Source organism: Myotis daubentonii, chromosome 16 (genome assembly GCF_963259705.1).
Source record: "Myotis daubentonii chromosome 16, mMyoDau2.1, whole genome shotgun sequence".
Lineage (NCBI taxonomy): Eukaryota > Metazoa > Chordata > Mammalia > Chiroptera > Vespertilionidae > Myotis > Myotis daubentonii.
This window is the reverse complement of record NC_081855.1, coordinates 25,111,015-25,124,081: the sequence shown is the minus strand read 5'-3', so window position 1 is coordinate 25,124,081 and position 13,067 is coordinate 25,111,015. Positions and strand designations below refer to the sequence as shown.

At 42.7% G+C, this 13,067-nt stretch overlaps 1 protein-coding gene across 2 annotated transcripts in view; it reads right to left on the bottom strand.

Moving 5' to 3' along the window:
* Nucleotides 1–8,515, bottom strand: part of FAM222B (family with sequence similarity 222 member B) — a 63,967-nt gene extending 55,452 nt beyond the window's left edge. The window contains exon 1 of one of the 2 annotated variants that reach the window (XM_059669354.1): nucleotides 8,362–8,515. The gene's annotated coding sequence lies outside the window, so the exon portion shown is untranslated. The remainder of the gene's footprint in view (nucleotides 1–8,361) is intronic. The other variant, XM_059669356.1, reaches the window with a different exon arrangement.
* Nucleotides 8,516–13,067: the final 4,552 nt, after the last annotated feature.

The window sequence follows — 13,067 nt, the reverse complement described above, 5'->3', positions numbered from 1 at the left end:
TCTGCCCCGGTCAGGGTGCATGTGGGAGGCAACTAATTGATGTATCTCTCCCACATCTATGTTTCTTTCTCTCTCTCTACTTTTCTCCCCTACCCTCCCTTCCACTCTCTAAAAAGAAAATTAATATATATATATTTTTTCCCTACAAAAAAAAACAAAACTAAGTTAAAAATTCAAATATTTTAGGAAATCACATTTCTGGAATTCTTTAAAATCTCCTTCTTGCACCCTTAGACTTTTTATTTTTTAATTTTACACAGTAAGATTTATTTTTCAGTGTTTGGTTCTAAGAGTTCTCATAAATGCATAAAGTTGTATAACCAAATCAAGATACAGAGGAGTTTCATCGCCCCCCCCCCAAATTTCCTCATGTGCAGTCAAATACTCCACCTATCCTTACTCAGATGTAATCATTGAGTTGTGCTTCACTGTCCCCATAGTTTTGTTTGCCAAAATATCACAGCAATTCAATCATACAGTGAGTAGCCTTTTGAGTTTGGTTTCTTTCACTTACCATCATGCATTTGAGATTCATTTATGTCATTGCATATATGAATAGTTCCTTTTTATGGCTGAATAGTATTCCATTGTACGAGTATATCACCGTTGGTTATTCTGAGTTGAGGAACATTCAGTTTCCAGTTTTTGGTGAGTACAAATAAAGCTCCTATAAACATTCACACACAGGTTTTTGTGTCATAAGTTGTCCTTTCATTTGGGTAAATACTTGGGTCATATGCTAAGTGTTTGTTTTACTTTATAAGAAACTACCACAATGTTTTCCGAAGTTCCAGTTGCTCCATACCCTCGCCAGTCCATAGTCTAGTCCAGCCGTGGGCAAACTACGGCCCGCGGGCCAGATCCGGCCTGTTTGAAATGAATAAAACTAAAAAAAAAAAAAAAAAGACCGTACCCTTTTATGTAATGATGTTTACTTTAAATTTATATTAGTTCACACAAACACTCCATCCATGCTTTTGTTCCGGCCCTCCGGTCCAGTTTAAGAACCCATTGTGGCCCTCGAGTCAAAAAGTTTGCCCACCCCTGGTCTAGTCAGTTTTCTTTTTTGTTGTTTTGTAGCCATTCCAATGGCATATCTTATTATGATTTTAATTTGCATTTCTCTAATTACTAAGATGTTGAGCACATTTCCTGTTTGTGTGCTTATTTGCCATCCATATATATTTTCTGGAGAAGTCATTCAAATATTTCACCCATTTTTTTTTTTTATGATGCTATTTGCATCTCCATTCTAGATCTCCCAGATACTTCAAATCTAATATACCAAAATCAAACTGATTTTCCCTCAAATGTTATGGCTTCTTACTCCTGAATTCCCTACCTTGATTAATGACATCACCATCCACTTATTTGCCAAGCAAGCAATTTCAAATCCATCTTTGACAACTCCTTTTTCCTTACATACTACCCAATATAAAGTCAGTAAGATCCTTCTAGTCAGTTTCCTAAAAAGCTCTTTTACCTACAACTCCACCATTACCAATGTAATTGAGATCTCCAGTATCTTCTCAAGTGATCATTACACCAGTCTCACAAGCTACTCTCCCTGCAGCCAAATTCAACTTTTTAAATCTAACTTCCACACTTAACAGTGTTACTTGTCTTAAAAACAGTGATCTAAACATGTTGTATTCATCCATCAAGACCCTACTGACTCTCTCCAGGAAGACTTCTCCAACCTTCTCCCCACACCACACAGAACCAATGTTCCCATAACACTTAGTTCAGACCTCTAGAATAGCACTTACTGTGCTGATTCATAATCGCTTTAATTGGCTAATCTCCAATTAAAATGTGAGCTCTTCAAAAACAAGGGTTTTCATATCCTATTGCATAGCACAATGCCCAACACACAGTAGGCATTTAAATGCCTGCTGAATTTGATTGCTAAAAGGATTTAACTACCAACACTTTTCAATGAAATCAGAGTCCAAAGAGATCTAAGCCTAGTTTTGGCTCACTGGTAATTCATGAATTTGAATTCATGCTTATCTTAATTCTAGTTCATATTTTCCCCCACCAGCTTCCGCGTTAGTTACCAGAAAATTAATAACTAAGTCATTTATATCACTCCTTAAATGACCTATATTTTTTCATTAAACATTACAATCAAATGCTGCACCAAACTACAATTTTATAATTGAGTCATCAAATCTGGTAACTTATTACCCCTCTTGTATTTAAATGCATCTTTAATAAAGAAAATTTAGCATTTTTCCTCGAGTTGTATTCCTTTTCACTCTAAATTACAAACCTCTGAAAGGGGCATAATCAAAACCTTGACAGGCAGTTAAAAGACAGAAATATTAGACACTTCTCTGCTGAGAAAGCAATCACTTCTCACCAAGAGTACAGTGACTTCACACGTATTTCCCTCTCTAGTCAGCTATAGAGCTGCAGCCCTTCCACTGGCCACTTTGCTTCTCACACTCACTTCCTAATTTATTATATTAGAATTATCTTTTTAGAGTTGCTATAATATTTGAGTTTAAATCCAAGAATTAGGCTTATGTCTCATCTGAAAATGTTCCAAGCTTCCTGTCCTCCTCTGCTGCATTATACAATGTTATTCTGCCAAAGTCTTAGCTCATTTCCTCCTCCTGCTTGTCCTGATATGGTGCTACACATCAATAATGCCCTCTCCCTTCCCTTTTTCAGACTTTACTGTCTGCTTGGAATGCCCTATCTTCCTTGTTCACTGTGAGGGCCTATCATGCAGGTTCAATGCAGGAGGCCTTTTCAAACAATAGCTGCACCCAGGCTTTCATCAACACACAAGTTGTACCTCCCTCTAGTTGAAAACTTACTTCATCAATTCCAAGACACACTCCCCTCCCTTACATTTCTCTGAAAAAAAGGAACATCTTATAACTGATGGCATGCCAAATCTCATTAGCAGCATTTCTTCTTTCTTAGTGGTATGTAAAATAATTGTGAGCCTTACAATCACTGGCACCACAAGTTTGATGAAGTAAGATATTACATTCAATTAGAATTACTTTGTATATTTCTTTTTCCCCACTAGACTGTGAACCCCCAAGGGGCAGAGGCTATGTCTTAATCATCTTTGGTCAGCATAGATTTGGGCACAAAGAGAGAGTGTATCCAATAAACACTAGTAATAATTAGCATTTAAAAGTACAAGGTATATTCTAAACATTTTACATGCATTAACACACTTAACCTTTGCAACAACCCCCTGAAGTAAGTAATTATTATCTTTAAACTGTGGCTCAGTTGGCTGGGCATCATTCAGTGCACTGACAGGTTTCCAGTTCCATTCTCAGTCAGGACACATGCGGGAGAGGGGGAGGTTTCCGGACTCAATCCCCAGTAAGGGGTGTGCAGGAAGCAGCTGATAGATGTTTGGCTCTCACTTCTATGTTTCTCTCCATCTCCCTTATTCTCTCTCTAAAAATCAATTTTAAAAATCCTTTTAAAAAATTATCTTCATTTAAGATAAGGAAACTGAGGTAAAAACATATAGGTATGCTTATTCAAAGCTACACAAAGTTGCAAAAGATTTGAACCCATGTTCACTGATTATGATTCATACTGTTATCATTTTTCCATTCATCAAATATTTAATAAGCAATTACTCTATACCAACTACTGTGCCAAACACTGGTAAGCAAACCCTCGGTTTCTCAGGAGGCTACTCTAAACCGTAAGTTCATCCTTTTTTTGTTAATCACCACCCAAGGATATGTTTATTGATTTGAGAGAGAGAGAGGAGGAGAGAGAAACACTGATGTGAGAGAGAAACATCGATCGGTTGCCTCCCGCATGCACCCCAACCGGGGTCAAACCCAAAACCTTTTGATGTACCGGATGACACTCCAATCAACCAAGCCACTAGGCCAGGGCCCATCGGTTCATTCTTGAATCCTTTACCCTACAAACATCAGATCCAACCTACAAAGTCACTAAATTAAATCCACTCTCTTTACTTTTCCTTTTTAACATCTTCCCATCCTCCTTTAAAGCTATTAGCACTCTATCAAGAACCAAATGATAAAGCAAACACAGAAATTTTTGTGATATATTAATTAGCAGCTGTGAAAATATCACAAAAGAGACTTCAGTTAAGGAATGGGTGGCAAAATCAGAAGGCTTTTAAGAAAGAGATTCTGCCGTAACCGGTTTGGCTCAGTGGATAGAGCGTCGGCCTGCAGCCTGAAGGGTCCCAGGTTCAACACCGGTCAAGGGCATGTACCTTGGTTGCGGGCACATCCCCAGTAGGGGGTGTGCAGGAGGCAGCTGATTAATGTTTCTCTCTCATTGATGTTTCTGACTCTCTGTCCCTCTCCCTTCTCCTCTGTAAAAAAAAATCAGTAAAAAAGATATATTCTCAGTGGAAAAAAGAGGGAGGAAAACACCATCATTTTGTTTTTATATAGGTCAGTTTAAAAAGTTTTCCCTGAGCCCTGGCCAGGTAGCTCAGATGGTTAGTGTCATACGATACACCAAGGCTGCCCGATATACCAAGGCTGCGCATTCAATCCTGAGAGCACAAACAAGAATCAAACAATGAATGCATAAGTAAAAGGCCCAGCCAGCCGAAACCAGTTTGGCTCAGTGGATAGAGCATCGGCCTGCGGACTGAAAGGTCCCAGGTTCAATTCCGGTCGAGGGCATGTACCTGGGTTGCGGGCACATCCCCAGTGGGAGATGTGCAGGAGGCGGCTGATCGATGTTTCTAGCTCTCTATCTCTCTCCCTTCCTCTCTGTAAAAAATCAATAAAATATTTTTTAAAAAAAAGGCCCAGCCAGTGTGGCTCATTTGACCTATGAGCCAGGAGGTTACAATTATAGTTAAGATTCAATTCCCGCCGAAACCGGTTTGGCTCAGTGGATAGAGCGTCAGCCTGCAGACTGAAAGGTCCCAGGTTCGATTCCGGTCAAGGGCATGTACCTGGGTTGCGGGCACATCCCCAGTAGGATATGTGCAGGAGGCAGCTGATTGATGTTTCTATCTCATCGATGTTTCTAACTCTCTATCTCTCTCCCTTCCTCTCTGTAAAAAAACCAATAAAATATATTAAAAAAAAAAAAAAAAAAGATTCAATTCCCAGTCAGGGCACATTCCCAGAAGAGGGCGTGCAGGAGGCAACAGATGAATGATTCTCTCTCATCATTGATGTTTCTATCTCCCTCTCCTTTCCTCTCTGAAATCAATAAAAATATATTTTAAGGGGTAAAAGATCAACCAAAGGACTTGTATGCATGCATGCATATAAGCATAACCAATGAACACGGACACTATGGGGGTGAGGGCATGTGCTGGGGGGTGGGGGTGGCCGGGGGGGAGGTCAATGGGGGGAAAAGGAGACATAAGAAAAAAGAAATATATTTTTAAAAATAATAATAATAAATAAGTTTTCCCTGAGGCAAGCGATGCTTCTTTAAGAAAAATGATTCATTTTATCAGACTAAAAATGAACTAGTAAACCTTATTCCTTTTATTTTAGCCCTTGCTATGTCAGGGGTGCATGGGAAGCCCTTATATCCCCACTTTAGACAGACTGCTCACACAACAGACAATCCCAGCACTGACTGTCACCTTTCTCTGCCCCAGGGGAAGACTCCTCATTTAGTAAAGTCACCTATTACATAAAAGTAACCACAAATAGGAAAGAGAATAAAAGGAGGAGGAAAGGACAGGAAATTCTCATCACAACTGAACAAACCTCTACCATTTTAACGTAACACAAATGGCATTTATGAACTTATTTGAACGGATGGAAATTTCCAATAGAGGGAAAATGCATTACCAAAATTAAAAATAGATGTCCAATTATTAAAAATAAGATGGCTAGGCCAGCTCTAACATTTTGTACCTCTACTTCATCTTCCATGTGATAGTCAAAGACAGAATAAATTTGTATTCTGTAAATGACCTATGACAACAGTAACAAATGCTTGCTTTTTTTATAGGTTTTATTTTTTTAAATATATTTTTATTGATTTCAGAGAGGAAGGGAGAGGGAGAGAGAGACAGAAACATCAATGATAAGAGAGAATCACTGATCAGCTGCCTCCTGCACGACCGACACTAGGGATCGAGTCCACAACCCAGGCATGTGCCTTGACTGGAACTGAACTACGACCTCCTGCTTCATAAGTCAATGCTCAATTACTGAGCCATGCCGGCCAGGCTATGCTTGCTTTTTTAAACTATCCTTAAAAAAAGATAATAAGCCCTAACCGGTTTGGCTCAGTGGATAGATCATCAGCCTGCGGACTGAAAGGTCCCAGGTTCCATTCCGGTCAAGGGCATGTACCTTGGTTGTGGGCACGTCCCCAGTTTGGAGTGTGCAGGAGGCAGCTGATCGATGTTTCTCTCTCATCGATGTTTCTAATTCTCTATCCCTCTCCCTTCCTCTCTGTAAAAAATCAATAAAATATATTTTTAAAAAAAGATAATCAGTGTTATGGACAGAAAATTTACTGGGAGAGCAAAGAGTTAAAAATGACATAGGGGACTTGTATGCATGCATATAAGCCAAACCAATGGATATGAACAACAGGGGGATGAGAGCATGGGGGGGGAGGGGTTAATGGGGGGGGATGAGGACACATTTGTAATTCCTTAACTAATAAAGAATTTAAAGATAAAAATAATAACAAAACAAAACAACAAAAAATGACATAGGACTGTGCATTTCCAGGAAAGAGAAGCAAAACACATTTTACCAGATAGAGAAGTTATAAACTAGAGTTCATTTTCCTCATTCCTATAAAATAACTCATTTTTCTTATCTGTGAATCTTCAAGGATCTAGGACAGCCGCCACTCCCTACCTTGGCTCAGAGGAGACACATCACTCACTAATTTCCAAAAGGCCTCACCATTTCAGGCTCTCAATCTTCAGAGCCACCAAAGCTGGTCTCTTTGCGTCCTTTTGAAAAGAGTTTCACCTCTCTCTCAAAAGATGTGGCTAGAAAGCCATCTTCTTCCTCGGCAAGCACACAGCTTAACTCTGTCCTCTGATTTCCTACCCCAAACGGTAAGAACAACACAGCTCCGAGGGTGCGCTCCTTCAGCCCATCGGAACGAACCCGTCAGCCACCGCCTGGGCTCATGCACCGCTGCTTCTATCTTTCTCTGAGACACTCCACCGGGGAGGTTCCACAGGCAGAGCAACAGAAAGTGGAGTTGAAAAGCCACTATATGCTTATCTGACTTCCAAAACAGAGACAGGGACCTGGGGGGCAAGCAGACTCCTTTGCAAAGGAAAGTTTTTAATAATTTAAAAATAACAAACTGTCCTCGCACATCCCTCACTGTGCAGCCCTTCCAGATCGTCTCAAACTAGTTTTCTCAGCTCCAAGTACAACACAATGGTACCAACGGTGCTATGAGGGAACGAACCTGAATGAACGATGTTCAGAAAGCACTTGACGTACTGGCCCTCCATCCTCTATTTCCTTCCTCTTGGGTCAGGAGCTTGTCAGAATGCCCGAGTATGGTCTTTCTCCTACCTAAGTCTGCTGACTAATCGGTCACATCACAGAACAAACTGGTATTTCTGCACATGATCTGCTGTGCCTAAGTGGAAAACACCTATGTGCCTACTGGGGTTTTACAAACAATACACTTCAACCCTGACAAAGAAAGTAGTCATTCCATTAATAACAAAGTCTAAAACCCAACAATACTGTTCGTGATACAGTAACATCAGCTCAGTTCTTACAATTTACATAAACCATGTCAGTCGCGAACGTGATGCTCGCAACAGCCCATTGTATCACTCCGTCTCCCAGAGGTTCAGAAATGTTAAGTGGGACCTGCCCCAAGATTTCCCATCGCCTTTAATCAGTGGTGGACGTGGGTTGGAACCTGTCGAACCCCAGCTCTTTCCTCTCTAGATCCCTGCCGGCTTTCAACAGAGGGCTCCGGTTTCCATCCCCTGCCGGAGCAGCCTACCGTTCCGGGCGCCCGGCCCTTCTCTGCCGGGATCCGAGCTGGCTTCTTCGGCTCCAGCCGGGCTTCCATCCTCCACCACCCTCCCCCCGCGACCATTCTCTGAGAGAAGCGGAAAGGGAGAGGCGACCGAGAGAGCTCCTGGGGGAAGGGACGATGACAAACGGGGCAGCGCGGGGCACTGGCCCTGTCGTGAGCTCCTCCACTCTGCAACGCGCACCCCATTTCCTCCACAAAGCTGCCCAGTCCTGGAGGTAGCGACCTGCCCACCCGGGCCCCAAATTCGCCCGTCATTACCTCCAACTGTCCCTCCCCCACGCCCCTTCCCTCCCGACAGGCAGAGCCCACCCTCACCCCCCAAGTCAGCGTATCCTTCCACCGAGCCACCCCTTCCCTCCTTCCATCACCACTCACTGTCGGTGACTGGGCCCGGCCCTCATGGCTGCTCCGCTGCCGCCCGCCGCCGCCACCGCTGCTCCACGCCCCGGCCCCTCAGTCGCCGCCGCCGCCGCCGCCGTCGGGACTCGCCGGCAGCCGCTCCTGCGCCTGCGCAGCCTGGAGTGCCGGGGCCTTCGCGGGCCGCCCGCGCCTGCGCAGTGCGCTTCGGGGGCGCCTGACTCAGTGCCTGTTGCCTGAACCCCTGGCTCTCCGGTAAACATGGCCGCGGGCCTCGAGGACTCGTTAAGCTTAGAGGCTGCGGCGGCTGCCCCGGGATCGAGGCCTCTAAAATACTTTGCCGAGGTTACTAAACGTTCGGACCCGTAAGGGCTATAGACTTAATGGCACTTTCCAGGATTCTGGGTCCCACTCGCACCTAAAGACCTGAATTTAGGTGCTCTGGGGGGAGCACTGATAAGTTTAGGTTTCTTTGAAGATGAGCACATCTAGAATGCATCGGGGATAACTGTGTAAGAGGCAACTGTGACATCCCAGAGTACACTTGTCTAGGAGGCGACTGCACCCAGAATACACTGGGGCACTGCTAAGTGGAGTCCGTTTATCAAGCATATACTATTTATTGGACGAAAATTTTCTAGGCATCTCGTATGTGCCACTGAGGGACTTGCAGGCTAATTATCCCTACTCTCCAGCTCTCACTGTAGAGCCTGAGCCTTTTGTAAACCGGTAAAGGAAAATCAGACCTTTAAGGAGGCCCAACTATCAGACCCTAGACAACTGTGCTGCCTTGGCATCGCCCAACAAGAGTCTAGGCTCCATTGAGTCCTTGGAATTCAACAACACAAATTTGAAAGCTGCAGGCAATGCGCTACAGTCCCAGGGAAGAGGAGGTACAAGACTCAGCTCTCACCCTAGCCGGTTTGGCTCAGTGGAGAGAACGTGGGCCTGCGGACTGAAGGCTCACGGGCTCAATTCCAGTCAAGGGCATTTGCCCAGGTTTGTGGGTTTGATCTTCTCCCCAGTAGGGGGCGTGCAGGAGGCAGCCGATCAATGAATCTCATCACTGAGGTTTCTATCTTTCCCTCTCCTTCCTCTCTGAGATCAATAAAAATATACTAAAAAAAAAAAAAGACTAAGCTCTCCTTAGCACTAGGACTCTTCCATCACACCTCTAACCCAGTCTCCCTATACAATTCAGAGTTTGGAAAGATAGGGACCAAGATATAATGTCAGGAGGTAAAAAAAATTAAGAAGAAAAAAAGAAGTTCCATTTTTTTTTTCTGTGAATGGTGTTAAATTCTCTCTACTTCTAGGCCTGGTCCCAGAATAAATGTTTGAACTTTTAATCTAAGATTAAGGAAATTTTTCCTCATTTTGGAAAGAAGCAAGAATAGGCTCTAGAGCAGAGATTTTCAACCTTTTTCAACTCACAGCACACAAACTATTATTAAAATTCTGCAGCACACCAACAAATATATTTTTTGCCAATCTGACAAAAAAAATAGGTCTAATTTTGATTCATTCACACCAAGTGGTTATTGTTGTGTTGGCTGCTCTCATTTCTTTTTATTTGACAATCCAAGGCAGGGGTGGGGGGCCTTTTTTCTGCCAATGGCCATTTGGATATTTGTAACATCATTCAGGGGTCATACAAAATTATCAACTTAAAAATTAGCCTGCTATATTTGGTCAAACATTTCATTAACCCACCGCTAGCACCTTGGCAAGCCCAGACCAAATGATTTCACGGGCCTTAGTACAGCCCGCCGGCCAGATGTTCCCCACCCCTGATCAAGGAGAAGAGAGGTCAGTGCCCCCAACTAGTCAGGTATTGCATGTTTTGTTTTGTTTTGTTTTAAATATGTTTTTATTTCCTGGCCAGTATTGCTCAGTGGTTCAGTGTCCACCCATGCACCAAGATGTCACTGGTTCTATTCCAGGTCAGGGCACATGCCGGGGTTACCAGCTGGATCCCTACTTAAGGGGTGTGCAGGAGGCAGCCAATCAATAATTCTCTCTCATCATTAATGTTTCTATCTCTCCCTCTCCCTTCCTCTCTGAAATCAATAAGAAAATATTTTTAAAAAGGTACAGATCTCATGTATGATTGCCTCCCACCTACACAATTATATCTTGACACTAGAAGCCCAGTGCACGAATTCATGCATGGGTGGGGTCCGACAGGCTGGGGGGAGGGGCCATGGGTGGTTGGCTGGCCGGCCCCACCCCCTGGTCGAACCTCTGGTCCAGGGGACAATTTGCATATTTGCCTTTCATTATATAGGATATGTAGAGTAAAATATGATAGCTAACAGAACAGGGTGATAGGCAATAGACAGGACATCCTGTGGTACGGCTCTGGATCTATCCCCGAGGCTAGCTTCTGGCTTAGAAGAGTTGGCATTACTTGCAAATGTATTACCCTTTGGAATGAGAGCACATTTGGCACCTTAGGGGAATTGCAAAGTCAGAAAGGAGGAAGAATTAATATAGACATTATGTTCTGATGAATGGATGACTAAAAAGATGGCCATAGCAGATCCTGAAGCTTCTGGGAACTATACCTTCCCAACCTCCACACCACATACAGCCCCCAGGAAGACCTGCTGAAATCTGTATGACAGCATATTTTCTTTTTTAAAAAATATTTTTTTTATTTATTTCAGAGAGGAAGGGAGAGGGAGAGATAGAAACATCAATGATTATAGAGAATCATTGATTGGCTGCCTCCTACATGCCCCACACTGGGGATCAAGCCTGCAACCTGGGCATGTGCCCTGACCAGGAATCAAACCATGACCTCCTTATTCATAGGTCAAAGTTCAACCACTAAGTCACACTGGCCAGGTGACAACATATCTTCTTTTTTTAAAAAAATATATATATTTTTTAAATATATTTTTATTGGGGCGGGGGAGGTTGGAGTTAATGGGGGGATGAGGACATATTTGTAATACCTTAACCAATAAAGAAATTAAAGATTTAAATATATATATATATTATTATTATTGATTTCAGAGAGGAAGAGAGAAACATCCATGATGAGAGAGAGTAATTGATCAGCTGCCTCCTGCACACCCTCTACTAGAGATCAAGCCCAAAACCCGAGCATGTGCCCTTGACCAGAATTGAACCTGGGACCTTTCAGTTTGCAGGCTGATGCTCTATCCATTGAGCCAAACTGGCTAGGGCAGCATATCTGCTTATATTTCAACCATAACGGTCTCCTGAGCCATTTCTCTAATTAAATTTATTACCAAGGGCAGAATGGTGGAATTTCTTTTTCCTGCCAAGCATTCATTCACTATATCTAATGAAAATCATTCAGAGAAACCACCCTTACTCCACTTTCAGACCATGTGGATAAACACGTAACCTAGACCTAAGTCAGTCAGCACATGACATTTCCTAAGTTACAGTGATTGTTTCAGGGATGGGCACATAATCCAGCCAGAGCCAAAACTGCACAAGAATTTTCTTTCTGAGAAAGTCTGTTGTTCTTCCCCACTAAGACTACATATGAGCCGAAACCGGTTTGGCTCAGTGGATAGAGCGTCGGCCTGCGGACTGAAAGGTCCCAGGTTCGATTCTGGTCAAGGGCATGTACCTGGGTTGCGGGCATATCCCCAGTAGGAGATGTGCAGGAGGCAGCTGATCGATGTTTCTCTCTCATCGATGTTTCTAACTCTCTATCTCTCTCCCTTCCTCTCTGTAAAAAATCAATAAAATATATTTAAAAAAGAAAAGACTACATATGAGAAGATGTAATAGCCGGAACTGCTGCAAACATGTTGATGCCACAAAAGGAGAACCAATCCAGAGAAAGATGTAACTTATTCACTCACTGAACAAAAATCTATTGAGTACCCACTCTGTACAAGACACTGGTCTAAATGCAGGCACTACAGTAGTGAAATATATATTCCTTATATTCATAGAACTCATAATCTAGTAGGGGATATACAATAACAGCAAACACTTACATCGCATTTACTATGTGCCAAGCACTACTCTAAGCACTTTACACATATCAATTCTTGTAATAACAACCCTATCAGCCTACTATCATTATCCCTATTTTAAAATATGAGGAAACTGAAGTAGAGAGAAGTTACTTCCCCAGGCCATGCAATAAATAATGGATCTGAGAATCAAATCTAGGATGTTTGGTTCAATAACCTGTGTGCTCATTCACCATATTATAAACTGCCGTGTCAGGAGGGAAGAAAGGTCCTATGAGAAAATTTAACCAATCTTGTAAGGAACAGTCTAGTGAAAGGCCTGCAAGTAAAAGAGAATAACAGGCAATTGGGGACTGAAAAAATTCAATTGAGCTGAAAATTTTCCCCTTGAATTGGGTGACAAAAAATGGGACTGGGAGTGACTTGGTCAGACTGGGGCCATGAGGAGGTTGGTAAGATCAAAGACTCTGAAGACCCTGAGGCAGAAATGAGTTTGGTATATTTAAGAGATGGAAAGCCAATGTGGCTGAAGCCTTAGGAGTAAGGGCTCAATGTACGCAAGGACTTTGGATTAACCTAGCTGGAAGAGGAGGCCATAGGAGAATTTTAGGCACCATCTCCTTCCAATTCTATCCCCTTAAGTCTTTCCACCATCATCACTGCACTATTTTAATAAGATAAAATGACACCTATTTGGGACAGGATTTGGAATCAGGGAGGGTTTTTTTGCTTTTCAGATGAAATCAACTAAGCATTTTT